Consider the following 13,596-nt stretch of genomic DNA (forward strand, 5'->3'; position numbering starts at 1 on the left):
TGTTTCCACCACATTCTCGTTTCTAGTTAACTCTCCATTCTTCTTAAATACACCAACTTTTATTTTATTGTACATGCTCACACGCGCCGTGTGTAATACAGGAGTGGAGATTTACTTCAAAACTGATAAACTGGGATACGCTGCTCTTTTTGGGGCAGAGATTCTGGATTTCTCTAAGTAGCCAGTGTCAGGGGCTGGATGTCACAGGGGAATGCTTCACAGGGGCTCAGAAGTGGAGGTGCCCTTATCATTAACCTGTCGGGTGAAGTCAGGGCTGGCCTAGCCCAGAGGAAGGCTCCTGAGTGGCTGACGGGCAGGTAGTGTCCAGGAGCCAGCACCCAACCACCGCCAGCGAGACTCCCGCTCTCTGAGGCAGGGGGTACTGAGGTGACTCACAGCCCTGGGACCCCTGAGAGCCATCACAGTAGTTCTTATACTTATCGGCTCCACCCGCGCCTCTCATGGCGGTGGAGTATAGGAGTCGACGGGGGAGCGGCAGCTGTCGACTCACCGTAGTGAAGACACAGCGGTGAGTAGGTCTAAGTACGGCGACTTCAGCTACGTTATTCACATAGCTGAAGCTGCGTAACTTGGATCGATCACCCGTCCCCCGTAGTGTGGACCGGGGCTTAGAGAAGACATACCAAGCCACACATCAGGGCTCAGTCACTTGCTTTTGGCAAAAATGGCAAACTATCTCCTGATCTGTTTCGTTAATGATTTGGCCTGTGCGGTGTTTGCTGGGGAGAGGTGCCAGATGGACAGGGCTGGGGGCTGGAGTGCCCGGAGCAGATGCAAGATGGGCAGCCACAGTGCAGGGAGCCCCATCCTCAACCCCTACTAGGGTACGGCAGCCACCAGCTGCCAATTAACTACCCGCGGTGAATGCGCTGCAGGATCATAGAATCATAGAATCATAGAATATCAGGGTTGGAAGGGACCCCAGAAGGTCATCTAGTCCAACCCCCTGCTCGAAGCAGGACCAATTCCCAGTTAAATCATCCCAGCCAGGGCTTTGTCAAGCCTGACCTTAAAAACCTCTAAGGAAGGAGATTCTACCACCTCCCTAGGTAACGCATTCCAGTGTTTCACCATCCTCTTAGTGAAAAAGTTTTTCCTAATATCCAATCTAAACCTCCCCCACTGCAACTTGAGACCATTACTCCTCGTTCTGTCATCTGCTACCATTGAGAACAGTCTAGAACCATCCTCTTTGGAACCCCCTTTCAGGTAGTTGAAAGCAGCTATCAAATCCCCCCTCATTCTTCTCTTCTGCAGGCTAAACAATCCCAGCTCCCTCAGCCTCTCCTCATAACTCATGTGTTCCAGTCTCCTAATCATTTTTGTTGCCCTTCGCTGGACTCTCTCCAATTTATCCACATCCTTCTTGTAGTGTGGGGCCCAAAAATGGACACAGTACTCCAGATGAGGCCTCACCAATGTCGAATAGAGGGGAACGATCACGTCCCTCGATCTGCTCGCTATGCCCCTACTTATACATCCCAAAATGCCATTGGCCTTCTTGGCAACAAGGGCACACTGCTGACTCATATCCAGCTTCTCGTCCACTGTCACCCCTAGGTCCTTTTCCGCAGAACTGCTGCCTAGCCATTCGGTCCCTAGTCTGTAGCTGTGCATTGGGTTCTTCCGTCCTAAGTGCAGGACCCTGCACTTATCCTTGTTGAACCTCATCAGATTTCTTTTGGCCCAATCCTCCAATTTGTCTAGGTCCTTCTGTATCCTATCCCTCCCCTCCAGCGTATCTACCACTCCTCCCAGTTTAGTATCATCCGCAAATTTGCTGAGAGTGCAATCCACACCATCCTCCAGATCATTTATGAAGATATTGAACAAAACCGGCCCCAGGACCGACCCTTGGGGCACTCCACTTGATACCGGCTGCCAACTAGACATGGAGCCACTGATCACTACCCGTTGAGCCCGACAATCTAGCCAGCTTTTTACCCACCTTATAGTGCATTCATCCAGCCCATACTTCCTTAACTTGCTGACAAGAATACTGTGGATACTGTGATCTCAGCCACCATTCTAGACAGGAGCCTACGCTGCGTGATCGGTGTTTGGATCCAGTTTGGTTGTCCTACTTCAGGCTGTTTTTATAAGATAGGGGCCACTGGCAGGCAGCCGGGGCTGTGGTTCAGATTCCAGCCATACCCCAATACTCAGGGATGTCCGGCGTGTTAGGTGTTTGGAATATACGTGTCTCAAACCGTACGGCTGCTGGCCTCTGGGACCAGCTTCCTGGGCTAAGCACCAGCCACACCAGTGTCAAGCCATCCTTGCCTCCAGCCCCGTGGGACCCAGCAGCAGGCTTCGGCTGGGGCACAGACCCTAGGCTGCAATCTCTTGGGGACTGGGCTGGTTTTGAGTTCTTTGTTTCTTCAGGGCCGAGTACTATGGGGCCCCGACCGATTGCCACGGAAACAATAATAAACATCACTAACCGTGTGAATCTGGCCCTTGATATTTTGACACGGGGGTGCTTTACGCCCACTCTGCCCTGGTGGCAGGCGCAGCACGAGGTGCAGAGTAGGGCAGAAGTAGCTTTTCCCCAGATTTTTGGAAATATCTGAATAGGGAAGGGCCTAGAAACTGGGCCATTTCCCCCCAGCTGCAGCTTCCCTGCCTCTCGCTCCAATCACAGTCCGCACCCCACTGGGCCCTGCTGAATGCCGGAGAGCTGCCCCCAACCCAGATGGTTGATGCCAACAACGCACCAGGCTCCTGCCCAGCGGGGGATGAGGAATGTCTGCCTGTGACCTGGGTGGGGAGCGGCAGGCGGTTGGAAACCCGCACAGGGATATTTATACTGCCGAGCCAGAGGGAGCTCACAGCACTGATATAAACCTGCTGCAGGTGCCTTAAATGCTTAATATTCAGATGCTGTTTGCAGTGTAGATGCAGCTATGTCCATCCCACCTTGTCTCTCTAATATTCAGCTCTGACTTCCTCAGTTTTTTTTTCCCTTCCCTCTTTCCGTCAGGTGCAATGAACACAGCCCAGCCCGGAATAACCCACATCACGGGAGATGCTACTGTGCATACCCATCGCTCCTTCTGGCTACGTCTCTCACGTGCCAAGTCACTGTAGTACCTGAGCAGCTCCCGGTTTGTAGGGTATTTAGCCTCACAGCAGCCCTGTGAGGCAAGGCAGGGTTGTTGTCCCCAGTGAGGCGCAGAGAGGTTAAGTGACTCACCCAAGGCCGCGCAGGAAGTTGGCAGTGATGCAGAGAATTGAATGGGGATCTCCTAGCTACCAGGGGGGTGTCCAATCCATGGCCCATCCTGTCTCCCATACAGTCTATCTGAGGGTCTCAGTGAGCTTCACACACATCCATGAGTCAGTCTAATCCCCCTTCTCCTGCTCTGTGAGCTGAGTCAGCAGCGTTAGCTGCATTTTACAGATGGGGAAACTGAGGCACAAGGGGAGGGTAGTGATTTGCTCAAGGTGACACAGTGATTTGGTAGCAAAACTGGGTGTAGCCAGGGGCCCCAAAAGCCCAGGCACATCCTGTAACTACTAGGCCTTACTTCCTCTCATGTGTTTCTGTGGGCGATCATACCATCCGTGGCTATGCATTAAACATCCCAGGGGACAGACACCCACAAGCTGCAGGGCAGAAGCCATCCAACAGCCGATGAGAGTGAGGAAAAAAACTCTCCCTATGAGCAGGTTACTCCAGAACTGCCCCATGCTGGGACTTCTTGTTGGGCTGGTCTGGGTCAGTGCCAGGCCACTGGGCTGGCCGCCCCCTGCTCTAATGACAGGTCCTGTGTCCACCTGTGCCTAGCCTGGCCAGGCTGAATTCACCCAGCCCCTCTGAGCGGAGGGCTTACAGCCACGTTCCTCTGCTGCCCTCCACAGGGCCGAGGAGAGTGTGAGAACTTCAGACGGGGCTGCTCAGGCCGGCCCGCTTTTCACTCCCCTTACGCTGGGGACCGTTTCACAGAGCAACAGATGAAACCTCTCCGCGAAGGTCGACAAAGCCTGACAGCTACGGTCACTGCAAAGGGTGTTTTTTTCCCCCTCTCTTATCTGGAATTTTGTCTGTGCTCAATAATGCAGATGCTGAAACAATTGGTTACATAGTACAACTAATTGTATTATTCAGTCTTCAATATAATAGCCAGGGTGAGCCTACATGAAGGCAGGAGACCTCCAGTGGTCAGACATCCTAATCCCTGGTTTGCTTTACGAAGGTATCACGTGTGTATATAAGGCCAACTCACGCAGGGGTCATAAAACCCCTCATGCATTTAGTTCCAGAGGTCCCACGTTTGACCCCTACTGCTGACACCCCTGTGGGGGTTGATATATAGCTACAGTCCTGCTTTGAGTGCATTAGACCCGACTAGACGACTTACTGAGGTCCCTTCCAGCCCTTTGTTTTACAGTCAAAATAACAATTCGCTAGCAAGCCCTGTCAATCCGGCGATGCTGCGTTCTTACTGCTGTGCTGGACCAGCTGCTCTGGAGTGCTCTTCATAAGAAGGAATTGGAAATGTTACTTGTGCGGGTGAGCGGAGCTGCTTTATGGGAAAGGCAGATACCGGATTCCTAAGAAGAGAAAGAAAGGGAATGGTCATTCCCACTGTCAGTATTGAAAAGGTTCCTACAGAAAGTCCTGCTGTTGGCTCTTGCAAGCATGGGGCTGCACGGCCTGTGTAAGTACCTGGAGCCCGAGAGAGGAACTCCAGCACAGAATTGGTAAGTAGATTGACTTCCCTCCCCTCCACATAGGTCACATTTTTTAAAAAAGGGGGCGGGGGGGGGGGTCCAGAGGTTAGACAGGGCTCAGGGCACTTACCTGGGATGGAAACCCAGGGTCAAGCTGCTGCTCAGACTCAGCAGAGCACTGGAATGTGGGCCCTCGACATCCGAGGGGAGGGTTGCACCACTGGATCCAGTCCGTCTCCGTTTTCTCAATCTCCCAGTGGTAGCTCATTAGACGTTCCCCGGGCCAAAGAGCTAGAGACCGACTCTCGAGCCCAGTGACAGGTGCCTTCCCTGGGGAGACCCGGGGCCGCGTCTCTGCTCCAGCCACCACACAAAGTGGACCAGCTCCAAGGGAAGGGACAGCAAGAGCCCTGTGACTGCCCAAAGTGACCACCCCACCCCCCAAGTCCAGTGTGCCTGTGACTCAACAGCTGCCCCCAGCCTGGGTGTAAGTGAGGGCACCTGGGCCGGAGGAGGGGGCAGGGGAGGGCCGGGGAGACCGAAGGAGCAGCAGAGGCCTGCCTGAGGGAAAGCTGCCAACAGAGAGTTTGGAGGACAGCTGGTGGCGGGGACTGGCTGGAGCCGGGGAGCCCTGCTGAGTGGCAGGGAGGCTCCTAGGAACGAGGGGAAGAGCCAGCATGGACCACGTAAGCCAGACCCAGACGCAGGGCTCACAGCCAGGAGGTCTGAGGAGCGTGCCAACGCAGGGAGCCCTACGGCAGAAGACCTGGCACCCAAGTGGAGGGCTGTGGGAGGAGCCAAGGAACAAGGGGGGGTACTGGCAGGAGGTTCCCCAGAACAGGGGTAGGACTCCTCGACTGGGAGGCCGGGACGAGTGGAATCCTGCCAGGGGCCCTCTCACAGGAGACCTGAGTAGGAGCGACGGGAGAAGAGTTGCGGAGGGAAGCGAGTCTGGGAGGTCTTGGGGGGAGGCCTGGAGAGTGGAGGCCTGGAAAGGGGGCTGATGAACCAGACAGAGGGGTGAGACAATACTCCTTTGCATGGGCAACTACAGGGGAAACTGAGGTAGGTGCATCTGTCATACTGCCATTTGCTATTGGAAGTAGCCTCAGGCAGGGCTGCTTTGTCACAAGCCCCATCCCAGAATACCCCATAGCCTGGTGGTTAGGGGACACCCTGGGATGTAAGGGACCCAAATGAAGGCCCTGCTCTGAGTCAGACAGATTAATCACGAGATGGGTTGGGTCATTGAGACCCCCTTGGGACTTCCACCTGATATGCTGAGACTGCCTCTGAGCCTGTTTCTCCTGGCAGCTTGGGAGCCCTGCCTGGTTGTGCCAGACACACTAGCCTGCTGCAAACACAGACCCAGGTCTGACCCACGTCCTCTAGAGCTGGAGACTTAACTGAAAACAGCTTAAGAAGTGCTCCTGTCTCCAGCACCCAGATACCCAGTTCCCAATGGGATCAAAACCCCAAATAAATCCATTTTACTCTGGATAAAGCTTATACAGGGTAAACTCATAAATTGTGCACCCTCTATAACATTGATAGAGAGATTTGAACAGCTGTTTCCCCCCCCCCCCCCCGGTATTAATCACTTAATCAATAAACAAAAGTGATTTTATTAACTATAAAAAGCAGTATTAAAGTGGTTCCAAGTAATAACAAACAGAACAAAGTAAATTACCAAGCAAAATAAAACAATAACACGCAAGTCTAAGCCTAATACAGTAAGAAACTGATTACAGACGAAACCTCACCCTCAGAGATGTGCCAATAAGCTTCTTTCACAGACTAGACTCGTTTCTAGTCTGGGCCCAATCCTTCCCCCTGGTACAGCCCTTGTTCCAACTCAGGTGATAGCTAGGGGATTTCTCATGACTGCAGCCCTCTTTGTTCTCTTCCACACCCTTATATGGCTCTGGCACAAGGCAGGAATCTTTTGCCTCTCTGGGTCTCTATGCCTCCTTTTAAATGGAAAAGCACCAGGTTAAAGATGGATTCCAGTACTAGGTGACATGGTCACATGTCCTGTGAGATCCCAAGCCTTCATTCCTCCCGGCCTGACTCACAGGAAGGCTTGCAAGTAAACCGCGCACCGCTCAGTCAATTGTCCTCATTGATGGGCGCCATCAAGATTCTACAAAAAGAACAGGAGTCCTTGTGGCACCTTAGAGACTCACAAATTTATTTGAGCATAGGCTTTCGTGGGCTACAGCTCACTTCATCGGATGCATGTGGATACAGACTAACATGGCTGCTACTCTGAAACCTATCAAGATTCTAAACCACCATTAATGGCCCACACTTCGCATAACTACACATGATGTTATGAGTGTAATATAATATCTCATTGAAAGGTGATAGGTCCAGAAAGAGTTAATTAACTCACAGACTGACCTGACCCAGGGCCAGACTCTAAAGACTTGTTAGGAAGAGATGTAAATGAATAGAGCTTTGTAATGCAAGCCTGCATTGTTAGAGATAGAAGGATAGAGGTTTGCTCAGGTCTTGTGATGTCAGCAAACAAGTCTTGTCTATGGCTATAGCTTTGATTCAAAGATCAAAAAAGTCATATGAACATTTAGGAAGACCCTTGAGTGAAATAGTATAATTGTCTATGTGTCTCTTTGAAGGTTGTGGTAACCTGTGTCTGAACTGTTTAATGGATAACTTACCCTGTGCTAATTGCCATGATGTTTAGGAGAAGGAAAGTTAAGACTATTGTTTTCTCAGCCCAAAAGGCTGCTGGAAATGTATAAAAACCCTGGGACATGATCCTTCTTCATCTCAGATCTGCTTTGGGTTTCAAGAAGGGGAAACCTTAAGCCATAAGGATTGAGATCCCCAGTCACTGACGGGAATCTCCCTGAATATGGACATTGGACTATAACCTCTGGACTATTTCTAAAAGGACTTTTGGCAACTACAAGCTCATCTCTGCTCTGTATCTGAACCTCAAGAATTGAACTCAAGTCTGTCTGTATATTGATCTTTTAACCAACACTCTCTCTCTTTTCTTTTTTAATAAATTTTAGTTTAGTTAATAAGAATTTACTATAAGCATGTATTTTGGGTAAGAGCTGAGTTATCATTTGATCTGGGTCTGGGGTTTGGTCCTTTGGGGTCAGGAGAACCTTTTCTTTTATATGATGAAATCAGATTTTCAGAATTTTATCATCCTATGTTTGACAGGTGTGTCTGGATGGAGGCCTGAGGCTGGATCACTTTAAGGGAACTGCATTATTTGGGCTTCTGAGTAACCAGGGAGATGCTGTAGAAGCTGTTTTGGGCTGGCTGGGTAAATCTAAGTATTGGAATATCCAACAGCCTTTGGGGTTTGTCTGCCCCGGTCTGTTTGCAGTTCACCCTGATTGAGTGACCTCAGCTGGCTCCCACGGGCAGCATCGTCACGCTACAATAGGACCTCAGAATTATATTTCATATTTCTACAAGAATAATACATTTATACAAATAGGATGACCACACTCAATAGATTATAAGCTTTGTAATGATACCTTACAAGAGACCTTTCGCATGAAGCATATTCCAGTTACATTATATTCACACTCATTAGCATATTTTCATAGAATCATATGGAGTGCAACGTCACAAATCAGTTAACGACAGTGTCACAAAACATACACAGGGCGGGGCTGTGCTCAGACTGCCAGGGCCTTCTGGCATGTCCCAACATGTGAATGCTTGACTTTGCAACCTTAATAATGTTCTTTTTAACATTGTGTTTTGCACGTTCTATCGATCCGTTTGTTCTCTTTATAATAATTTCTAAGAAGCTCGTCATCTGAGCTCCTGTAGTTCGAGAAGCTCAGAGGAACAGCTATTTTCGATTTGTAGAGGACTTTGATTGACAAGTATGAAATACACTCAGCCCATGGTGGAATTAGAGCAGTATGGGGAAGCATCAAATGAAACTACGTGTATCAGGAATGGTAGCCTGCCAGATTCAGCTTCATTATGTGGTGTCCTACCTCGTCCCACTGCATTTCTCTACCCAACATCATTTCAACCCAATTTCATTTCTAAACAGACTCTTTGGCGAGTTTCATGGTTCAGCCCAGCTGCCACATTCAATGTGAGAAGACGTGGGTCGCTCCTTCCCACACCTGTTTGCTCCTCACCCCGTAAATGATGGGGTTCAGCATGGGGGGGGATGATGACATAGAGGTTGGCCAGTAGGATGAGGGTATGGCGGGGGATGTGGCTGCCAAACCGATGGGTGCTCCAAGAGAAAAACGCTGGGATGTAAAACATCAATATGACACAGACGTGGGAGCCACACGTGTTCAGAGCCTTGAGATGGATGCCCTGGGATGGCAACCTAAAGAGAGACCTGAGGATGGAAGCGTAGGAGACTGCAATAAAAAGAGCATCCAATCCTGCTGATAGGAAACCAGCTGCTAAACCATACCAAATATTGACTGTTAGGTCCCCACAGGCCAGCCTGGCCACACCCATGTGCTCGCAGTACGTGTGAGGCATAATATTATGTCCACAGTAGTCGAGCCGTTTAAGGAGAAAGACGGCTGGGAACATTATACAGAAGCTCCTGGTTAGAGCGGCCATGGCTATCTTCCTGATCACGGAGTGTGTTAATACAGTTGTGTACCGCAGGGGGTCGCAGATGGCAACGTACCGATCAAAGGCCATGGCCAGTAGGATGGCCGACTCGGTAATGAAAATAAAATAAATGAAAAACATCTGGGTGAGGCAGCCATTGAAAGAGATCTCCTTGGAGAGAGACCAGAAAACACTTAGGGTTTTCGGCACCGTGGAGGACGATAACAGCAGATCGGCCACTGTTAACATGGATAGGAAGATGTACATGGGCTCATGGAGACTCGACTCTGTTATGATGGTGAATAGGAGGACAGAGTTCCCGAGAAGGGCAACAACGTACATCAGACAGAAGGGGATGGAGAGCCAGATGTGCGCCTGCTCCATGCCTGGGATGCCGACCAGCACGAATGTTGCGGGGTGGGACCTAGTGGAATTGATCACTGACATGGTACGATGCAGGCCACGCAGGCTCCCCGGCCTGTGGGGGAAGACAAGAACAGTCGCTGTCAGAATCACTAAAACTACAGAGTTCATTGCCAGTAATGTTCATAGTCCCCCTTCCCCCATTTGGGTGAGCTGGCGTTCTCAGGGTGTATTCTCTATTTGCAAATAGTCAATGACTAGTTTGAATGAATGTCGGGTGGTGGTTTGGTCATGAGCTTGTTTCCTCCAGCTATTCACTACTCATTATCTGAGCTCTGTGATTGGCCACTGTCACAGACCCACAGGATCCTGCTGCACCCCCAGCTTTGGAACCCCTTCAGCATGCCAGCCCCCAAGTGGTCTCCCTCTTCCTCTGGAGTAAGTCATTCAGCCCTCCGGCTTCACACCATGAGCTCTGCCCAGCGAGTCCAACAGAGGCAGACAGACCCCTGGGAGACACTGGTCATAGAATCATAGAATCACAGAATATCAGAGTTGGAAGGGACCTCAGGAGGTCATCTAGTCAAACCCCCTGCCCAGAGCAGGACCAATCCCCAACTAAATCATCCCAGCCAGGGCTTTGTCAAGCCTGACCTTAAAAACCTCTAAGGAAGGGGATTCCACCACCTCCCTAGGTAACCCATTCCAGTGTTTCACCACCCTCCTAGTGAAAAAGTTTTTTCTAATATCCAACCTAAATCTCCCCCACTGCAACTTGAGACCGTTACTCCTCATTTTGTCATCTGCTACCACTGAGAACAGTCTAGAGCCATCCTCTTTGGATCCACCTTTCAGGTAGTTAAAAGCAGCTATCAAATCCCCCGCTCATTCTTCTCTTCCGTAGACTAAACAATCCCAGTTCCCTCAAAATAAGAAGGTCCATGCTGCAAGGGTTAATGCCCCTTGCCCAGCATTTGCAGTGACACTCAAACAGCATTGTCAAAACAGTGGGCTTATTCCTCAAGGAATGCAGCATGGGAAGTCCTAGGTAAGCACAGAGAACTGATGGTTAAAGCATCATTTGTTCTGATCAGCCCAGGGCCCTGCCAAGCTGGAGTGAGCCCCATTGTTCAGGCTCTGTCTGTCTCTGTGTCAATGTCCCGGTGACTGGCTTTGCCATTGTCTTCTCCAATTTTCCACTGATATGGGGACCCCTCGGCCAGTCCTATTTAGTGACCCATTCAGGCTCAGATAGCTGGGAGATATTCCTAACTATGTTTCTTAGCCTACCCCGAGAGCAAACAGTCCTCCCCCACTCCCCCGGATAACAATGCAAAATAGCGGGGAAACTGAGGCATGTGTAGGCTACATAAAAATATGACAGAAAATTCTCACTTCACCACAGCCACGTAGAATCATGTCTGCTTCCTGAATGGGATCATTTTGATAAGGAGAATAACAAACATATGGAAGGGACAATGCCCTTCTGGGTTGTATTTTGGAAGGACAAACATTCATGCTAAAATGTAGGAAACATTCAGATTTTCAATACCTTGTGTGACCATGCCCTCCTGGGCAAAGTCTTCCCAGCCTGATCGAGTTGCTGTCTCACAGTAACTTAGCACCAGGGTGAGTGATGGCACAAAGTGCTGGCCAGGAGAGAATCAGACTGGGTGAAAAGACCTGCAGAACAGAATCCCACCCCAACGGATTTACTGTCATCGAATCCCGATAGCCCCGTGTGCCAGGCATCGAATCCCAATAGCCTCATGTGCCAGGCGTCGAATCCCGGTAGCCCAGCTGTTCAAGGGGACCTACAGATTCGTTTTACAGTACCTAAAGAGGAGAAAAAAGCAAAAAGCTTCCAGCCCCAGTTTGGGTCTCAAACTCCAGTTACCAATGGGCGTTTGATATTTCGGTGCGGTCACACCCTGACATCCAGCTCTCTGAGGCAGGGACTGGCTTTTTCTTATGTGTCCATACAGCACCTAGCACAATGGGGCCCTGATCCCCAATGTGGGCCCCTAGGCCCTACTGCGATACAAAACATACTCCTAATCGTCCCCTGAGGCTCTTCACCCCTGTCTTCTGGAGTGTGGCATGGGGCAGGAGCCAGCCCAGCATCTGTGGCATACATGGTGGTGTGCACTGTCCTGACATCAGAGATGGACTCGCTCCGTACGGTCCCGCTCCAGGCAGAGGAATCGCCTGGCTAAGATCTGAGCAGGTGACTCCGCTGACCCCATGGAAGTACAGGTCCCACCCCCCTCCCGGGGATCCTTACCTCTGTCGGCTCAGGGCATGGCCGGGTGTCCCGGGCAGCGAGGTCACATTATACTAAACCTGTCTGGGCCAGTGGTGTCTCCCAGCTCCGAGCCTAGAAGCTGCATTTCCTCCAGCTACAGATTCCCTGCCCCTCCCTCCAATCACAGCCCTCACCGCACCGGGCCCTGCTGAATGCCCAAGAGCTGCTCCCGACCCAGACGGCTAAGGCCAGCAACTCACCAGGCTGCTGCCCCAGCCTGGGAGGAGGAATCTCCGCCCGTGATCCGGGTGCGGAGTAGCAGGTGGTGGGGAATCCTCACTGACTGGGGCTGGCATCGGATATTCATAGTGCTACCCTGGGGATCCCAGCGGGGGCTCCAAGCCAGCAGGGAGCCCCAGGGACCTGATGTCTGTGACTCAGGTGGTGAAGAGCAACAGGGATTTAACCCTTCGTTTCTCTGTGCATTTTTCTGCATTAGCATTATCGGCATAAGTCTGCCCTCCTATAGCCCAAGGTGCTTTCTCATTGAACCGGGATCCCATTTCCGTATCTGATGGGGCTGTGCTCAGTGACCCAGGAGGTCCCTTCCAGCCCCACACACCAGCCCCCCCCCCGTGCAGGAACGATCGGCCCGGTTAGGCGGCGACAGAGCATCAAGCCCTGGGTTGCTCATCAGCCCCAGAACAGAGACCAGGGATCTCTGCCGAGTGTGCTCCATGGCTCTGGCTTGGCAGGTGCCCCGTCCTGCGGTCCCTGGCAAGGGAATCAAAGCGGGAGCATTTTATACCCACTCTCGACAGCTGCGCCTGCAGAGGCAGGTCGCCCGGCAGGGCAGCCTCGGGCCCTCTGCATCAGGTGTGGCATCTCACCCAGGGACTGTTACCACTTTGCAGCAGCGATCTGCGATTTCAGTGGCTCTTTAACTTTTCTGCGCCCACAGGCGCAGAGCAACACAGGTGATAAAGGGTTAATCCTTGTGGAAATTCCAGTAGCCGGTTTTCTGGTCGTCAGCTGGTTCTGGAACCCAGCAATGGATTTATCGGGCCCCTGGTTCCCGGGGCTACTGGTCCTCCCCGAGAAATCAGCAGAGACCTAGGGGAGGTTTGGAATGGAGTCTGCTGGAATTTCTACAGAGCAAGCAGCCACTTGCATTGCATGCTGCAGGGAGGCTGAAATCAGAGGAGAAGAGACGGCAGTCCTGTGCTTGGAGTGGGTCACTGGGAGCTAGGACTCCTGGGTTCAGCTGGTATCAGCCAGCTTCCCAACAGGCATGGAGCTTTGAGAGGCCAGTCTGGATTTCTCCAGAATTAGGAAGTCATCAGGAGGCCGGAATACAGCTGAGTAAATCAACTAATCGCTCACTCACGGCTCTGCTATTGGGCAATTTTAGGCAAGACCGTTATAATCTGTTAGCCACCCAGTGAAATCGGGCTGCTAACCCTTGCTCACAAGGAGTTTCATTGGCCGTGTTGCTGTAGCGGTGTCAGTCCCAGGATGTTACAGAGACAAGGTGGGGGAGGTGATAACTTTTATGGGACCAACTTCAGCTGGTGAGCTTGTCTCCCTCCCCACCTTGTCTCTCTCAGAGTCCTGTGGCGAGAAAAGGCACCTATGAAGGCCTTGATCAGCAGCACACTTAAGCGCATGCTTTACTTTAAGCATATGTTAACTCTGTCCCCATTCAG

General features: G+C 51.3%; 1 pseudogene; it reads right to left on the reverse strand.

Annotated features, from left to right (window-relative positions):
• Positions 1-8,792: 8,792 nt before the first annotated feature.
• On the reverse strand, positions 8,793-9,729 carry LOC140914934 (olfactory receptor 52B2-like; annotated as a pseudogene).
• Positions 9,730-13,596: the final 3,867 nt, after the last annotated feature.

Source organism: Lepidochelys kempii, chromosome 1, assembly GCF_965140265.1.
Source record: "Lepidochelys kempii isolate rLepKem1 chromosome 1, rLepKem1.hap2, whole genome shotgun sequence".
NCBI classification, from domain to species: Eukaryota; Metazoa; Chordata; order Testudines; family Cheloniidae; genus Lepidochelys; species Lepidochelys kempii.